Source organism: Myripristis murdjan, chromosome 16 (assembly GCF_902150065.1).
Source record: "Myripristis murdjan chromosome 16, fMyrMur1.1, whole genome shotgun sequence".
Classification (NCBI taxonomy): Eukaryota; Metazoa; Chordata; class Actinopteri; order Holocentriformes; family Holocentridae; genus Myripristis; species Myripristis murdjan.
This window is the reverse complement of record NC_043995.1, coordinates 15440103-15459329: the sequence shown is the minus strand read 5'-3', so window position 1 is coordinate 15459329 and position 19227 is coordinate 15440103. Positions and strand designations below refer to the sequence as shown.

At 43.3% G+C, this 19227-nt stretch overlaps 1 protein-coding gene across 1 annotated transcript in view; it reads left to right on the top strand.

Annotated features, from left to right (window-relative positions):
• The first annotated feature begins 2909 nt into the window (after nucleotides 1-2909).
• Nucleotides 2910-19227, top strand: part of hivep3b (HIVEP zinc finger 3b) — a 47547-nt gene continuing 31229 nt past the window's right edge. Inside the window, exon 1 of the mRNA XM_030073310.1 lies at nucleotides 2910-3159. The gene's annotated coding sequence lies outside the window, so the exon portion shown is untranslated. The remainder of the gene's footprint in view (nucleotides 3160-19227) is intronic.

Sequence of the window (19227 nt, the reverse complement as noted above, 5' to 3'; positions counted from 1 at the left end):
GCTTGGCTCTGTGAGTCAGTTGGGTCTTGTGCAATCATCTTCATAAAATGCGCAGTTATTTAGTATATTCATGACATGGTATCTCTCCTCCATCCAACAGCTGTGTAGTTACTCCTTTAATGTGAATAGCAGAGACAGACAGCATCCCTTAAAAATCTGTCATTTTGACTTTGATTTCTTTGGCCTGCCTTAACATAATCTCAGACAGCACTCCTCAAACAATTGCCCTGGCTCTTACATTTTATTGCTTAATATTTCCCTCAGTAATTGAGAAAGTTATCGCATATAATAAGCACTTACAACATAGTCAGCTGCCTCTCTCAGTGTGAGGCAAAAGCAGTTTTTTCCAGTCCTCTTCCATTAGCCCCATCCAAAATTTTACAACTTCCGAGCAGAGCCAATAACATCTGAGAACAAACTGTCTAAGCATCGTAAATTCCATGTTTATTCCTTCTGTTATCATCAGGTTGCATACAGTGAACTGAGTTTTTCTCCTAGGACAAATTTAAGACACTCTTCCTTCTTTGGCAATTGACTTGAGTGTCATAAATCCCACCTTCATTTCCTGTTATCATCAGATGTAATTTGTCACTGTAATAAGAGATCAGAGGCTGTAAAGTGCTGATTATGAACCACTTAGTGTAACTCTGCTGCCATGCTTGGTTAGGCATCCTGGGATTTTTAATTGCAGATTGACTGAAACAATGGTTATCACTTACAGTGTTATCCCTGACCTTAATCTTCACTTCCCTTTTCCCACGGTAGTTTTGAAATGTCATCCTTTAACTTCATTTTGCATTCATTTGTCAAAAATAAGGTCAAGATGTTTTGTCTGTCCAAGAGATAGATCATTATAGCGCTCCAATATTGTTTCAGTGTTTTATGTTACTATAATCCTGAATATTGCAACTGTTTGACTATAGCTACAGATTTGGATAAGCAGTGTTTTGACAGGATTGTGATTCCCCGACTAACTCTATTGACAAAATGACTGGAAATGCCTGTCTGAGGTGTAATTGTGTTTTAAATGCGGGATCCAGGCACATTAAATTATACTCTCCATGCAGGGGAGGTAATTGAGTTTGGGCCCTGCTGGCATATGTGCACTGGAAACATTTACCCAAAATTAAGCCCCAATTAGGCTTTTCAGGATGGGGAACTTGTCGCTGGGTGATAGGAAGAGGAGATGCTGGTGACTGTCAGACTAATTGTGCCGAGTTGCATCTCTGTTTCTCCACAACAGGTAAAAAAGAGGGTCTCAGATCTGCTAGACTCTAATAACTTGAAGATACCTGAACTTCCACTGGATTTTTAGGACATCCCATTTTGAGTGTTCGCTGGCTGCAGTGCAATGCAGCTACTGTCCTAAGCTTGAAGTCTGATAGTCTGTGCATGTGTGTGCATGTGTGTGTGTGTGTGTGTGTAGGGCTATTCTGTGCGCATGCTCTCTCTCAGCTCAGAGGAGCAGCTAATGCAGTTATATAACAGGCATTGCAGCCGGCGTCTGCTGTGAGCCAAATGCCAGGCCAGCCTGGTTACATAAGCCTGTCAGAATCATATTGTAGCAGTACGGAGAGCTCACACCACAGCGTGTCCCTGTGCTCCTTCCGCCGTCTCCTGCTCTGTCTCTCACTTCCTCCCACTCTCTTTCTCTGCTGCGTCCCTCTCCTCTCCTCTCCCACCCCTCTCCCCACTTCCCTCCCTCCCACTTTCCCTTTCCTTCCCTTCTCTCTATGCTGCGGTGCTGCTCTCAACTCAGGGAACAAAAGAGTCCTTGATGCAGATGCACAGACGGCTCAGAAAGCATGAGACACCAGGAGTAAGACTTAACTGTACACTCATCCATATGCAGAGAGAAATAAACAAAACAAAACGAAAAACAAAACAAAACAGTTACTGACTCTAAATCAGTTTCTCCTCCACTAGACACCTTGAAACCCACAATGCAGCTCATTCTGGGTGCTGATGGGCATTGTTTTGGCATTGTCCCTGTTCATTTGATGGTCCTCAGGGGTGATTGAGAACAGCTTTATCTCTCCCTGGGCTACCTGTGTCACCATGACGATGGTGTGAGTCAGGTGAAAAGATCTGCGGCTGCCAGCCAACACCACCACCTGTGAGCCCTGATGTCCACTGGCCTTTAGAGCCCCATTTGATCTCCAAGGTAGCATGCAGTCACAGCCAGGACACAGACTGCCATCTACCCCAACTGCTTCTCAGTGACCTTTACTCTATCTAACCCCTTACCACTTCTTGCCACCTCTTGGTCCCTCAGGTCAGGTGTGGAGGCTGTTGGTATCATCAGACCAGCAGGAAATGCACTCTGCGGGGTATGTGCGCAAAATGCAAAACTCTTTTGTCCCACCTTATAAGTGTGCATTGAACCACCTTGGAGAAGTTAATTGATTCATGCTCTCAGATCCTGACCTCTGTTCTAGTTCCCTTGTGGGTGGTGCGATGTCAGCATCTCCTCATCTCCCAAGGTAGGGCTATTCATTCTTGCAGAAAACCATGCAGTGTCGGGGCGGGAGGTGGGGGGTAGGAGGGGTCAGGACATACCTAGCAAATCATGCCGTCACCCTGTCCCGGTGAAATACTGCTGCATGAGGCAGGAGGAAATTGAAATAAACCAGCAGTAGACTTACTGCAGGACCATCCCGAGGAGGGATGTACGATAACCACCATCACTCTCACAAAAACTCATATTGGATTTTGGCCTCGTTTACGAGACTGGGCTTAACTGGCTAATCAGAATTAATTAGATTAGTTTGTATTAACCAGGAAATGCTCCTGTTAACCAATGCCCGCTGGTACTATCTCATGATTATTCATCAGGCGGGCTCGACGCGCCAGGCCAGTGGTGGAGGCGGAGAGGGGGGCGGCGTCCTCCGGACCTGCCGCGCGGGGTGGTGCGGCTGAGACTCGGGAGTGTTGTGCGTAGGGCGAGATGTTGTTTTGTTGTGGCGATCAGCTGAATGTGGCATCGCTGTCCGGTCTGACAAAACAGTGGGAGGCACCCCGATCCTTTCTCGCTCTCCCTCCCCAGAAGCGTGGAAACCAAAATCATCTCTACCCAACGCAACATAATCCAGGAAATGCGGACTTCTGGCCCTTTCGCTACGGGATAAATGGCTGCATCGCCCGCACTATATCAAGCTGGTAAATATTAACCGTAAATATAAAATTACTGTTTGTTTATTACTTTATTTCGATTGTCATATGGAGCTGTCACCACCGACAGGAAGATTGTGGCCGAGTTATAGAAGACATTACATCTGGTGTGAAGTTGAGGGCAGGATCCCTCACCATATTTGTTACAGTAACAGTGTGCCATGAAGTTGAGCTGCTTATTTGGTGATGAAAATGTGCCACAGGGCTGCATGGAGCGGCTGAATTTTACAGTACCAGTCAGTTCAGTGGGATTTTGGGACCGCCGCGGTCCAATGCAAACTACGCGCAGTGTTGCCTGAAGTAGCGGCGGCGCAGCACATACAGTAGGCAACAACATGCGCCTCATCATTTACCTATTCAGTCCGGTTTGCACTGTCCTTAACGAACCGGTGGATATGTGCATTAACGCTGACTCCGATGCGTACAAACTGTGGATCCAGAACATGTGATCCACGTCACATCTGCGAATAGGCTACACCTACACTTGCCAGATTTTTAAGGGATGACATCATGCTTTTTGTACTCCCGTTGATGCGCTGTGTCATATGATAGGTATGCTAAGTTGGTCAAAATATGTTTGATGGGTTTATTTTGGCTGCTGTGCGGGCGACAATGCGTGCATTGCCTCACGTGAAGTCATTCAAACAGTTATTGTAATGTAAGGCCACGTTACCCAGCCCCCCTTCAGCTGGCACACACACACACACACACACACACACACACACACACACACACAGAGAGAGAGAGAGAGAGAGAGAGAGAGAGAGAGAGAGAGAGAGAGAGAGAGAGAGTTTTATTCACAATAAGATTTAATGACTACGGAAGCGTAGAGCTGCCAGACCAAGAAAATAAAAACCGAGAGGCTCAGTATCACGTAATTACGTAAAAAGTTTATTGTTATAACAATATATTTTCACGTTATAACGTGAAATTATCACGTTATTTCATTATATGATGTTTTTTCACGTTATAACGTGAAAATATCACGTTATTTCATGATATGCTTTCACGTTATAACATGAAAGTATCACGTTATTTCGTGATACGACTTTTTCACGTTATAACGTGATAGGTATCACGTTATTTCAAGATAGGAAATTTTCACGTTATAACGTGAAAGTATCACATTATTTCGTGAAACGTGTTTTGTTTACTGTCTGCTGGCCATATGTAAATCATGGCTGCTTTACATGATGCCATTATTATACCGGAGGAAAAACGAGTCGGACCCTCTTGAGGTAGCGTCATTCCTCATTGATCAGCTGGAGGGACACGGCCGGCTGCATGGATACAAGCTCCATCACCTCAACTGCATCCAAGCTGGATATGTTGTCACCCAAAGTACAGTGAGGCATTTGTTAAAGTTTCTCGACCCCCGCGGAGAAATCGCCTTGCTAGGCGATTTCTCCGTCTCTGTTCAACACCGCGGGGGTCGAGAAACACTGTACTTTGGGTGACAACATATCCAGCTTGGATGCAGTTGAGGTGATGGAGCTTGTATCCATGCAGCCGGCCGTGTCCCTCCAGCTGATCAATGAGGAATGACGCTACCTCAAGAGGGTCCGACTCGTTTTTCCTCCGGTATAATCCCATTGTTTTCAAAATTCTTCTCAGGGTACGCATGCTTATATGAATGTCATCCACGGAGCCCAATAACTGTAAAATCTCCCCATGTCTCAAGCCAAGCATGAAATATGATCTAATGGCATCATGTAAAGCAGCCATGATTTACAGATGGCCAGCAGACAGTAAACAAAAACACGTTTCACGAAATAATGTGATACTTTCACGTTATAACGTGAAAATTTCCTATCTTGAAATAACGTGATACCTATCACGTTATAACGTGAAAAATTCCTATCACGAAATAACGTGATACCTATCACGTTATAACGTGAAAAAGTCGTATCACGAAATAACGTGATACTTTCATGTTATAACGTGAAAGCATATCATGAAATAACGTGATATTTTCACGTTATAACGTGAAAAAACATCATATAATGAAATAACGTGATAATTTCACGTTATAGCGTGAAAATATATTGTTATAACAATAAACTTTTTACGTAATTACGTGATACTGAGCCTCTCGGTTTTTATTTTCTTGGTCTGGCAGCTCTACGCTTCCGTAAATGACAGAGTTATTGCTGAATGGAGAAACTTGTTCATTTGCATACAGATAGGAAGAGTAGGTGTTTCAGGTCAAATGGCTGCTGCGTGGCATGATGCAGTTTTTATTTATTTATTTATTTTTTTTTTGTAACTCAAGAAATTACACAATTAATTACTAGCAATTTATCCATTCATGACAGTCTCTTTATCTTATGTCTTATATCTCATTAACAACATCCTGTCCTGAGTGACAAGAGTGTCACATCTTGCATTCTGGTCAGAAGACTATTCACTTTTTTCCATTCTTCTAATCATTTTCTATCTATCTGTCTGTCTTGAGCTGTAAATTCTCTATGCATCAAGTTATATTGTTTGACAGCTCGCCATCGTCAAACTTGTGCCACCTCAGATCCCTTTTATTTTTTGCTCATTAATTTGTCCCGGCATCCTGATGTAAAACAAATTATTTCAAAGGCAGGAGGGAGAAGCCAGGAAAATAACCAACCTGACATGTGGGGAATTCATTGTGCTTGTTGTCTTCTCTGATGCAATTTGGCACAGAGGTGATGCAAGGAAAATGTTGCTAACGACTATTTTTGGGATTGTGCTGAACCTGTTTCTCACTCTTCAATCGAGGATGTATTGTGAAGCCAGGTTCTGCTGAGAAATACTTTGTTTATGATATCAGCGGAGCCCACTTGTTTCCAGCGCAGTGCCTGGAAACGTGCAACTGCCCATCCAATCAAACACAACAGAGATGATGTTTTAAAGCAGCAACATCATCAGTGCTGCAGTGTCCTCTCCCAGCTTTACCCCGTGCTATGGTAGTACTGCACGTAAATATACTATAGTTATGTGTCTGACCGTGGTGGTGAGGGGGGCTGAGTGGAGACACGCCAATATGCAATTATTTCTTATTGAATCAGCACAAAGTGGCAGTCTAGCAGTGCTCCACTCTGGCCTGGATCAAGACCACTTGTGGTGCTGGCTGAGGAGAGAGGCGCTAGCTCAGCAGGGAGCCAAGGAAACTCTGCTCCATTTCCTTGCAAATTTCTAAGATTGTTTGACATCGTAAAGCATTTGATCATTAAAAAAAATGCTAGGCTTTAAGGATTACTGCCATTTATGGGTACTACATGGATAGGGATAAAAGCTCAAAGTCAGACTTGCTTTGATGTTTTTATACCATTGTAACTTGGCAGAAACGTTAAGGAGATATTGGCTTGTTAAGAATAATTACTGTGATTTAAAGCGGAATGTGAATGTGTTATTGTGCGTACAATTGTAGGACCTGTTTTTATTTTGCCAGTCAACAGTTTCATAGCCAGGAGTGCATTACCAAAAGGTTTGGTATTCAAAATCAGAGCTGTGGATTTGTGCAATGAGTTTGCTCAGGAACAATAAGGCGAGACATAGTTCTTAGTCAGTCACACCAACTAGTGGAGACATCAGTCAGGTGTGTGTGTGTGTGTGTGTGTGTGTGTGTGTGTGAAGATTCCAGATGGGAAAGCCATTTTCTGCTAATTAACAGAACCACTCAACACCTTATATATCCCTACTTTCACTCTCTCTCACACATTACCCCCCCCCCCCCCCCCCACCCTCCGCCCCCCCCCACACACACACACACACACACACACACACACATACACACACATACACACTCACCTTACATACCTCTCCCCTTCTCCATCTCTCGTATGGTCATGTGAAACTCCAGCCGGACTACATAGCCTCTGAGTTTCCCCTATCCACACACACACACACACACACACACATGCGTGTGCTCGTGCACCTCCTCAAGTTAGTTAAAGTTAGATAACCATGGATAGACTGGAGTGAGAGATCAAGGCAGGATTGTGAATTTCACCTAAGCATTTTTTTTGTTCATCAGGTAGAATGACAGTTTAGTCTGAACCCTTGAAGTGAAAATTCTTTAATTACACGATTTATGGATTGATATCAATTCTCTACCTTCTTGTACTGATATGTATTGATTTTGGGTTTTATTTTCATATGATATGACATCTGCCTTTCTGTTGTAATAAATTATAATGGGAATGTGTGTGTATTTTATTAGTCTACCCAGGCGTTATGCAGTAGGTTATATTTTAAGGTCTATACAGTCAGTTCAGCAAAATATTGCAATGTATTGTGGCCCGTTTATTGTGATGTGTATTGTACTGTGAGGTTTTTGCCTGTATTCAGCCCTAGTTGAAAGGTCGAACAAGGGTCGTGGCTGATGATCCAGCCTGTGTGTCTGCTTTGTGCATGGCTGTCTTTACAGATAAATATTAAATGGCATACAGGGGCACAGTTTCCTTTTGTGTGAGAGGGATATCATTGTTATCAGTTTCCCTTGCTTTCCCTTGGTCCTACCAGTGGATAGGGGAATGCACACACACACACACACACACACACACACACACACACGCACACACACACACACACACACACACACACACACACACACACATACTGTGTAATCCCAGTGGCTGGTGGACACAACCTTTTCATGTCCATGCCGCTGGTCATTAATCCTGTTCTCTGAAACACCAGGGAAGAATAGAACCACTGTGGTGCTGAGACCACAGTGAACCAGGAACAAGGCCCTGGACACACACACACACACACACACACATTCAATCCTAAATGGAGACCAGGAGTGCCGGCCTGGCATCCTCTCAAATGCCCCACTAGCCTAATAATTTTATTGCAGTCATCCTCCCACATTGTTATGAACTCTGAATAGCTCCGTTGTCAAGACATTTGAATGTTTTTTGTCATTTAGTCTTGTGGCCTGGTGTGCAGTCCATGCAGTGGCACTGCTCCTATATCACGTGGGTCAATGTGTGTGTGTGTGTGTGTGTGTGTGTGTGTGTATTTGTGTGTATGTGTGTCACAGGGTGGGCTGGTCTATCAGTGGCTGGCCCGGACTCAACCTCTCACCCAGGGCAGCGTGTTGGCTTCCCTTCAAAGGAAGATAGAATTTCCTTGTCTTTGCTAGCGAGCAGAGTCTGGATGTGTGTTAGTGTGGCTGCCTGGCTGGCTCCAGTACGGGCCGGCCCACATTATGTAATGATATACGTACAGCAGGGCAGGCAGTGCAGGTTCTGCAGGAAGAGGGCACAAAGCAGAGAGGTTACTCAAAATACTCCCTTCATCATAGTTAATCATTACCTCCCATGGCACAGTTGGTAGCCAAGTGGAATGTTGAGGCGTTTGGTGTTTGTAGTGGAAGTTTTCCTCCCAGAGTAGGTTACAAGTTCACTGCGTTGCCACAACTTGAACTAGTACTGAACCTTAATGCATCATACTCAAACAAATTAAATTGTGTGTTTTTCTGCACCTTATATTATTATGTGTCTGTTACTTGTCGGTGTCAACAGTGGCAAAGTGTGTGTGTGTGCTTTCCTTGGTGGCCACTGTTGTGTAATAGTGTAAGCTACTGTGTGCTTCACACCACAGGTATGTCTGTGGGAAGGGCTTGGCCAGAATCTGGTTGGTGAGGATTGTGTTATGCTAGGGAGAGGCAGATGACTATCTGATAAAGTGAAAATACACATGAAATGGCTGAGCAATTACTGGAGGTAGAGATTTTGAATGAAGTTAACCTCACCTTCACTTGGGCAGGCACATAACTCTCGAGCGAGGTTGTGTGTTGCCTCGAAAGATTAGCCATAGACACACGCCTAGCATATTTATTGATCGGTGTTGCAGGCAAGGTATTATATTTCACGAGTAGATATCCCCCCATCCTGTGTCTCTCGCTCTCTCTCTCGCTCTCTCTCGGTCCCAGGATGCCCTGGCACCACACCCCTCCACACACATTGCATTTTCACAATCTCCAGGTGTCTCTTCACCGCACAAATCTGTTTATTAACGGCGGGGCTGCAGCGAAAACTTGTGGTTTTCCTCTTGCTTTACCTCCTTAGTGAGTTCTTCTCAAATATGTTTCTCACTTTCATTTTTCAGCTATTCTCAATGCATCTCACTCTCTCTCTCTCGCTCTTTGGCATCCCTGAGTCACTGCATCTGTCTTGCCCAAGCTTCTGTTTTACTCCCCATGGTTGTGTGTGTAAGCATGGGGGGGGGGGGGGGGGGGGGGGGGGGGGGGGGCTGTTGGGCTGTTGGTCTCTATAGTTTGCTTTGCTATAGTTTGCTGTAGTTTGCTACTGAATTATTACAGTATTACCGTTATTGTGATTTTTTTATGTTATGCTATTATCAATGTGTCATTACTTCTATAAAAGTCTAGAGTATATATATTGAGCTGTTCTTATGCCATTAAAGCTCATTGGGTCTCATTCACCAACTGTTCTGATGAAGAAATTTCTTACAAAAATCCGCTTACACAGTTTTCATGAGGATTCTGACATTCACTGTTTTATTTTTTGAGATTTCTTCATAGGTAAGAACAGAATGGCTTGTGTTTTCTTCGATCTTACATGTAATATTATAGTATTTAAGTTACAATAATATTTACATCATTTATTTAATATTTTTAATCAATATTTTCATTATTTTACAAAGCATTATTGTCTTTTAAAATAAACACTACACCAACACTTCAGTTCACATCAGTTATGTTAATTGGAATGGCTGTCATCCAATATATATAAATATATATATATATATGGCCTCAAATTTCAGATCAAACCATTTTTTTTTAACTTCACCAGTTGTGCTTCCTTCTCCAGATACAGTGTTTACTGAATGAATAATAGCATCCCATGCATCTTTTTTTCTGTTATGTTACATCCACTACTAAACCTCTACTACTACTAAATGTGACAGCTGGTTTGGTGCTCAACTCCTGCAGCAGGACCTCCACTTCAGAACTATTGAAATTTAAAAAAAAAAAAAAAAAAAAATCGTTTGGAGTCAGGTGCTCCACCCTCTTTAGACTTATGTTTGGGCATTCTCACTTCCTTTTATGGGGTGTTTATATACACTAATTAGGATCAACTGGCACGTGCTTTCAATTTACGAGGACAGTGGTGCAAACAATTCTGTGCCTAAAAAACATGTTAGGAATCTGATGCAGACTTTTCTTAGGACTTTCCTCAAGTAAAAAAAAAAAATTAAAAATTAAGAAAAAATATAGGAAGATGTTGGTGAACGAGGCCCAGTGAAATGAAACTTAGAGAAAGAATGATGACGTGAGAGAGACATAGACATATCCACTCTTTTGCATCTCTCTGGCACCCTCTTTCATCTTCCCTCCCCAGACTCCTCTCCTCTCCTCTCCTCTCCTCTCCTCTCCTCTCCTCTACTCCATCAGGGAAGGTCTCTACTGGAGTCCTTTGTTTCAGAGTGTAAGGCGTCCCTGCAGTAACTGGGAGTGGAAAAGCAAGTGAGGATCGGAGGGGATTTCTGCTCTGTGGGAGGGTAAGACGGCTTGGGGGAAAATCCTTCCAGCCCTGCCGCGGATCTGCCGAGCAAATCGAGGCGGCGGGCGATGCTCCAACACAATCCTCCCCAGCCATGTCTCTGTCACTGAAGCAGAGCGGCTGAACTCACCCCCACCCCCCCTCACCAGCACTACTTTGTAAAAAGCCCTGTGAAATCCGTGGAACAGCCCTCAGTCAAATCCAGATGTGTTATCCTGTCTCTCTTACGGTGCTGTCTGTCTGCAGTGCTCCATGCTCAGCCTTGAGGAGTGCTGTCTTGTCTGGTGTGCCTTCACTCCATGAAACATGTTGGCTTGCGGGGTGCTCAGGGGTGTGCCGGCTGTGCTTGCAGTGCTGTAGGTTCGAGTGCACCTCCCAGTTGGCATCACATGTCATCCTCTCTCTCGCTCTCATTTTATCTTTTGGGTCATGCTCTTCACTACTCTCTAGTAAAGCATAAGAAATAAGGCTGGGCGATGTGTTGATATCACATCAATATCATGATATGAGACCAAAGCACTAAACGGTGTTTTGAAAAGTGCCATACGAATCAAGTTTATAATTAGGTGGACGATATGGCAAAAAAAATAATAAAAAAAATAATAAAAAAATAGAAAATTCAGGCAGGTTCACAACACACAATGTGATCACAATTCCTTAATCATCTTGATATTTTGCAAGTCACTGAGTATTACAACTAAATTAATTTCCCTGTTAAAGAGAATATAGCCCCACATGGAGACAAAACCAAAAAGGACAGTCTAGCTGTTCAGCTGCAGGCCCTCGCCATGTTAGACTCACTGTCTGGTCATGTTCTCCTGTCTTAAAAACTGGATGCTGTGTGTTTTGTTTTCAATCATGTCACAGCAGCCGTGGAATGGCGGTGTTTGAAAAATATTTGCGGAAACTCCTTGGCTCCCTTGACATGTTACCTCAGCCAGGTAACATGCCACTGCGTCTGTTACCTCTTTCCAGCACTTACTTATCGTACGGTGTGCCTTTCTCAAATGCCTTTGTCAAAGTTGTTTGTCTTGGCCTTGTGTCCTCTGGCTGTGTGGCTGAGGCTGAGGCTGATGCACTCATGTGATATTCTCTCCCAGTTTCATTTTGACCATGCTCTTTGGGATGCTTTCTTTTGAGCTGGTTAAAAAGGTTTGTCATACGAAGACAGACGAGCAGTGTCTTTGCAAACTTGGCAAATAACATTAACTGTTTTGTGGAAAATCTGCACCAGTGTGTGTGAGCGGTGTCAGGACCGTTGAGGAATGTGCAGTATCAATGTAACACTGTACTCCTGGTCTCTCTGTAAAGGCAGATCGTGGACACATTTTAATCAGTCATGATCTAATGTCCCCTGTTTATAGTTATGATTATTGAATATCGTCTGGGATTTGGGATATTACAATATGATATGGAAAAAGTTTTTTTTTTCTTGTTTTGAAGTCAGTGAATAAAGGGATGCAATTTTCTGAACATTTTTCTTAGTCATCACATCCACATTTGTAATGATTGTTTATCAAAATTGTGTATAAATATCTTATGAAAGCACCAATAGTCATCCCTACAATATTTCACAATATCGATATCGAGGTATTTGATATTCAGTCATAAATAGTATTGCTTTGTCCACATTGCTCAGCTCTAATCACAAGAGTTTAACAATCTAAGCTGATGAGATAAAAATAGTACATTTGATCTGTATCTACATATACATGTATATGTGTATATGCTGTGATGAATGCTCATGCATTAGCAGGAGTGCATTCTTATGTATGTTTGTTATTTACTGCAGAGTCCCAGTAGGCAGGCTGCAGCCTGACATTGTCAGGTAAGGTCATATGAAGAACACGTTATTTTAGATGCTGTTAATTATGCAGGAGTGTGGTGGACTGCCGTCGCTTGGGAAGGTCATTTGCTCCTCACCTTCTTAAAAAGCCCAAATTTCGACAGATTTAGGTCTTTCCGTGTATTGGGGGTGAATTGTTCATTCTTGTTAAGGCTCTCCTCTGGTGATGCTGTGCTGACATCCCGTTCTAGGCCAAAACTACCTTTATAAAGCTTAAGATGTTTTGATTTTGTTTTCCATTTGATTTCGGTTTGCAGTGCACACAAGCAATTGCGTTAAGGTGTATTTGCACAGTTTGTGTTTGTGTACACTGCGTAGGAATGTGTCTGCATGTTTATATATATTCTGTGACTGTTTATGTGTGTTATGTTTTTGCTGATGCCTCCATATTGCAGTCCTATGCAAGGGCGTCTGTTTCACCTAATTGAAGGTCAATATTTGCATGAGCATTCCTACAGACAACTTTCCCAGCCTGGTCTGGACAGAACACAGGCTAGCAGTGTGAGATTGGAGTGCTTGTCTTAGTCAACAAAGTAGAGATGGGATGTGTGTGTGTAGCTTTCGGTTGATGTTGCATCAAGTGTGTGAAGCAGCAGCATGTGGCTGTATGGTTGCAGAAGATATACAACACCTGGTTTCTTAAACTGTGGGCTGGGACCCAAAATAGGTTGATCCCCACATGACAATTGCTCTGGGACTGTGTGCCCCAGGACGAGGCTGAATTGCCTTTTTTGGGTACCTGGCTGAAAAGTTTAATAATCCAAGATGTAAGAGAATTCTGAAAGTGTTCAGCCATTAGCCGCTGTCCTCATAGACAAAGGCAGCACGCTGAGTCATGTTGGCCAGGACTTGGACGCATAGTGAAATGCAACAATAGTAGAGTTATCTCATATAATTTTTCTCGTAATTGTCACTCACTGTCAGACTGGATACACAATTGATGTTGATCGGTCAGGTCAGGCTGCCGCTCAGATTGCTGAGTGCCAGGGAGAGAGGACAAAGTGTGTTCCTCTGTCATGTTGTTGTAGACTTGTAGAGAGTGTCCAGGCCTGTCATAGCCTCTCTCTCTCTCTCTCTCTCTCTCTCTCTCTCTCTCTCTCTCTCTCTCTCTCTCTCTGTCAGTCACACATCACATTCATCACACAAGGCAGTTCTCAGCTCTGGGCACACACTCTCACATGCACACAAACACACACACAAACAGTCCCGTGTACAACCACTACTTTGTGATGCTCCCTATTGAAAATCCTGTGCCCCAGGAGAGGACCCCCCCCTCCCCACCCCTCCCCTTTCACCCCTTCTCTCTCCTCTTGTCTGTCCTGGTGCCTGACCCCACAGCTGCTGACGCAGATGAAGCCACTGTAACTGAGAAAATAAACAGCTGATTAAAAAAAAAAAAAAAAAAAACCGTGCCACTCATCATAGGGCTGTGTGTTTACTCTGTGCCCCTGGATATCAAAGCCACAGCCCTCACCACCTTGGGCTAGTGAGGGAGAGGGGAAGGGGACTGATGAGAGAGGGAGAAGGGTGAAGCTGTGGGCGGCAAGCTTAGCATATCAGTAAAGTTTGATTCATTGGATATAACAGCATGGCTTGATTTATTGGATATTATAAATCTTGGTCCACTCTTGTAACATTACAAGCCAAAGGTTTGGACTATGAAAGGAAAGACACGGGGGCATACAGTATGTTTATGGGGAAAGGACACAGAGTTCTGTAGGAAACTCTTCATCACTCTGAGGTGTTATGGTGTTTTCTGTTATGTAATCCTACTGTCCCCAACAACCTCAAGCAGTCAGCAGCCCCAGTGTTTGCGCCCAGGTAGTCCCCCGCCTCCTCCCTTTCTTCACGGCTTTGCTCTGTCAGCACTCTGCGAGGGAGCAACCCTAGCTTAGTCACTGCACACTTTGATTTTTCATCTACGCTCCGCAACTTTAATATGCTTAATGGCACTGCACTCATCCTTCGAGGACTCCCTCCTCCTCCTCCACCCTGTCAGCAGCTGATTGACACGTTGTCGGGCTGCTGGAGAGAGGCGAGGGGGAAGGAGCAGGAGTGCTGTGCCAGGGAGTAGAGTAGATGGGCACATGGTGCTCCTGGCACAGCCTTGGGCTAGGTGCCATATTTCACTCTGACACCCATGCCCACAGGAGGAACAGAAGCTGCACGTAACATGTGACTGGCCACAAGAAGCAGTGGGTCCGTCTCTCTCTCTCTCTCTCTCTCTCTCTCTCTCTCTCTCTCTCTCTCTTTGACTCCTCCTCTCCTTGTTCTCTAGGTCTTTCTCTCTCTCTTTCTCTTTTTGTCTCTGTCTCTCTCTCTCTCCATTGTGCTAATGACGGCATCCCCTTTCCAGTCACTGCAGCAGAGGCTTCAATCTGGGCCGCGTCCGTCCAGCTGTAGTAGTATGTGAGTAGGTATCTGAGAGGCTGATTGAGATTCTTGGGGAGTAGCCATAACAGCGGGGCTGGGTTCCCGCTCACTGCCCCGGAGTGGAGTGTCTATTACAGTGGGAGTGCCTAAATTACAGAGAGCAGGGAGACCAGGAGAAAACCTAGTGAGAGGCAGAGTTTAGGAGGGTGGGGGGTTGGGGTGTAGAGTGGAGAAATTGATTTGTCTTTGAGTGAAAGATGGTAGGACACACACACACGCGCACACACACACACACGCACACACACAGAGCAGCCTATCTCTCCACCAGCTGTCAATCCTGGGTGTTAGAAGATTTGCTTATCAGGCCGTCACTTCACTTTGTTTATTTCTGCGTACTTACACTGCAAAAATCTCCTGCTTAACAAGACATCTAGTCTCATATTCAGTGTTAAAATCTTGTTTTTCTTAAATCAAGTGGAAAAAATCTGATATTCCCACTCATTTCTAATGCAGGGTCAAGAATTTTCTTGAATCAAGTGTCATTTTCTTGATGCTAGTGGGCTGATCTGCCTTTTTCTACCTTGTTCTCAGAAAAATATGCTCGTTAAGATGGAGATGTTCTGCCGTGTAGCCACATGTCACACAAACACATTAAATTACATTGTCACCGGGGTAGGAAACATGTCCTGTTGGTGATTGTACATTATGGTTAGAGAATTTTCCTTTAACGAGACTGAAGGCCTGGGGTTAACTTGCTGAATGCAGCGGGAGAATTTTTGTGGCTGTTAAAGTATAATGTTTCTTTGTCCCCCTGTGAGATGGATGTTCTCTCTTGTCTTGAGAGAGCAGTCCCTGTTGCTTGGCCAAACCTAGAATTCCCCTCCGAAATGTCTTTCTTTCACCAACATGGGCCATGGTTTTGCACTTGTACGATCGGTAATATTGTTGTCAGTGTTACAGATGCATAGGTTTTAAAGGTCTGAAAGGTGTTTGCCACTGGCCAGCTGGACACCTTTATGATTTAGTTTTGATTGTACGAATGGAAAGAGAGAATATGTTTTAACAGTTGTGCAACAGCAAATTGCTCGTTAAATATTCGGCTGCAGCCACAAAGCTCAGCGCCTGCCCCTGCTCTGCCGAAAGCTTCCTGTATCAGTGTTTCAACTCATCAGTTTAAGTAATGCACCTTTTATTGCTTTTTTGGCTCGACCACAACAGCGGGACCAACCCTACAAACTGCCACCCTATGATTGGTCAGAGGGACATTGAATGGAAAATCACACGAAATGCCAAAGCCAGACTTGTGAAACTTGTATTGTAGTATCATATCTATTTGTTTAAAAAAAAAATCAGCAAATCTCTTATCTTATATTGTACTCTAAGAACGGGGCACTGTACCAGTCCAGCATGGGGTAGAGTAGGAAAAGAACAGCTTTCCATGCTCTGAGAGGCATGAGGGAGAGCGCCCCATTAAAACACCCCAAATATCAGCCACTCCGACAAAACACTCGATACACAGCCTTAGAAAAACAGAAAGAGATGAAAGAGACAGAGTTAACAGATAATTAGACTAGTTATAATTATGATTAAAATAAGTTCTCTTACAAATCAAACATCCCAAGATATGAGTGGAAAGTATTCTGTTCTTCCAACTACATTCATGATGTGTTTTTTTTTTCACCACGTCATGTGATATGCTACTTCAGCGCACTAACAATAAATATTTCTTCACTATAATACTTCACTGCAGAAAACTGCAGATGAACATTCAACATCCAGGAATTGACATTATAGACGTTACCACTGGCAATCCCGGTTACACCATAAACTGGGTTTTTCATGGTGAATATTCTGTTACATTGCCTTGTATCGCTCATCCCCTAAGTCTGAACCACTCAGTGTGAAATCAAATAGCCTAAAGATGCACTAAAGCATGCCAAAATTTGCCTCAAGTGCGTGTGCGTGTTTTTGTTTGTGTTTGCGCACGTTTGTGTTTTATGTGTATTTTGTGAGTGCCAGTGTGTGTGTGTGTGTGTGTCTGTGTGTATGGATGCGTACGTGTGAGCCTGACCATAAAATTCAGGCACTGTGCTCAGTGGGTGTGAAGCAGCCCCCATCCGCACTTCCCTCTTCCCTTCTTCCTTCTCCATCACAAGCCTCAGCTGTGGAGCTCGCTCTCTACACACACACACACACACACACACACACACACTCCCCTTTCTATGTTGGATTTATTCAGATGTTGTTTAACTTTAATGGAATGCACAGTTTGAGGTCTTACTTTCCTACAGTTTGCATTCAGGCTGCCTCAACAATGAAAGTTATCACACTTGCCAGTACCCAGATTAGATTTTCTTGTTCTTTCGATTAGATTTTCTTCCTCGGTTTAGCAGCTCACAGAAGGGCACGTCTTGTCATTTGTTTAAATTTGCAGGTTCAGGCTTATGACTCCCTATTTAAATGGTCTATAAACGGGTTTCTTTTCTTCCAGAACGTTCTGTTGTTGGCCTGTAGTTTTTGTTTTGCTGAAGTACCTGGCCTGCTGCAGCCAGTGTCGCTTTGTCTCACTCTTTTTGCTCCTCGTGTTTCATCTCTTTAACAGGGCGTTCACGCTGCCAGCCACTCAGTTGAAGGCTCACCCTGTTGGGATCGATTGTGGGTGGCGTGAGAGGCTCCAGTTGCATCTATGTAGTGGTCTTCAGCTACAAAGTTTTGACCGGGCAAATCATGTATTTTTGCAGCTTTGGTATTGCCTGTGGTATCACCTTTAACAAGTTGATACCACACATTTAACAAGTTGATAGCTGACAAGCGCGAATTAATTAAAAATAAACAGGCAATAATTCAGTAAAATCACGCTTATCACAGACCCCAACAATGGATGCATTCGTTTTATAGTCATTTGTCCCAGAAGTTTTTTCAAGTGAGAGTTGTAGAGAGCTGGGGAGCCGTTTTAACATTTTATAGTTTGACTCTCCAAAATTAACATTACTAATATCAACAACATCATTTTGACTAGAGTAAATACATGATGACTAGTCAGAATTTTCACTTAAGATATCTATAACATCATCACTTTCAAAACGAAAGTTAGAGCTGTATATAATTCAGTTATGACAGCACATTTCAGATATTCACGACGTCATTCCTCCGAGGACAAATGACAATGCTTTTGGCCATTCATGTCATTACAAATATGCAACTGAATCATGACTGTTTGTAATTCCACTTTGAGATATCTACATTTTAATTCTGACCAGTCATGATTTACAATCTGCAAAGTCATTGTGACTAGTTAAAATTATATTTAAGCTATCTAAAAAGGACAGTGTAGATACCATGAATTGAGGGGAGTTAAAGATATCTTCAACTGGAATTATGACCAGTCAGAATTAAATCGTAGGTATCTCAAAGTGGAATCATCGCTGGTCATATCTGTATGGCTTACCATACTACTGGGGAGCTTTGAATGCTTGTAATCAAATTCTTGTCCATTTTGCACTTGCCAGGTGGGACTGCTGAGCATAGAATCACATTGGTAGGGAAACAAGGAAGCGTGGAAATCTGACTGGCTATTGATGGTAGAGTCACAGTGGCTTGATCACATCGCTCTTAATTGTGACCGTGCATTCAGTGTCTCAGGGACTTTGTTTCATTGGGATTATTGGGGAATGTGTTCTCTGAAATCTTGGTGATCCTCCCTCCAGTCAACTGTAGGCCTAATTGTTCTGTCATGACCCTGCCTCTTGGCTTGAAAGAACATGTGCTGTAATTGGTCTGCAGGAAAATACAATAACTTTGGCAAATACCCGTGTGGTTTCCCACATGTGGCCGCCAATGTGCGCTATGTCTCCAGAATGATCAGCAGCATAAATCACATCATCCCGTGTATTAAGCTGTACTAGTGTTGAAAGCTTTGATAGTAAAGGTGATTTTTCTTTTGTTTTGGGCAGATTAGAAATGGTTTGTTGCTGCAAAACAGTTCCAACATTTCAGCAGTACATTGGCCAGGAGAGTCCCTGCTGGACAGTTAAAAGTTTTTGACAGACTTTAAGCTTTTTACTACATTATTATAGCAGAACTGTAGACTTCAATGGTCTACTACATTCTGATATGGGCTATAGCGTCAAGAAAATGCATCCTTTAAGCAGAAAACATAATGTTTTCTTTGTCCTTTGCTAGAAAAATGCTTCTGTCCTGCAAGGAAAAGAAAGGTTGACGGCCAGAGATGAGTTTAGAAAATATTTGAAAAATGTTCCATTCTACTGCTAAATTCAAAACGAGTGGCAACTGAGTATTCTTTGAATTTTGAGAATTTGTTTTGATTCG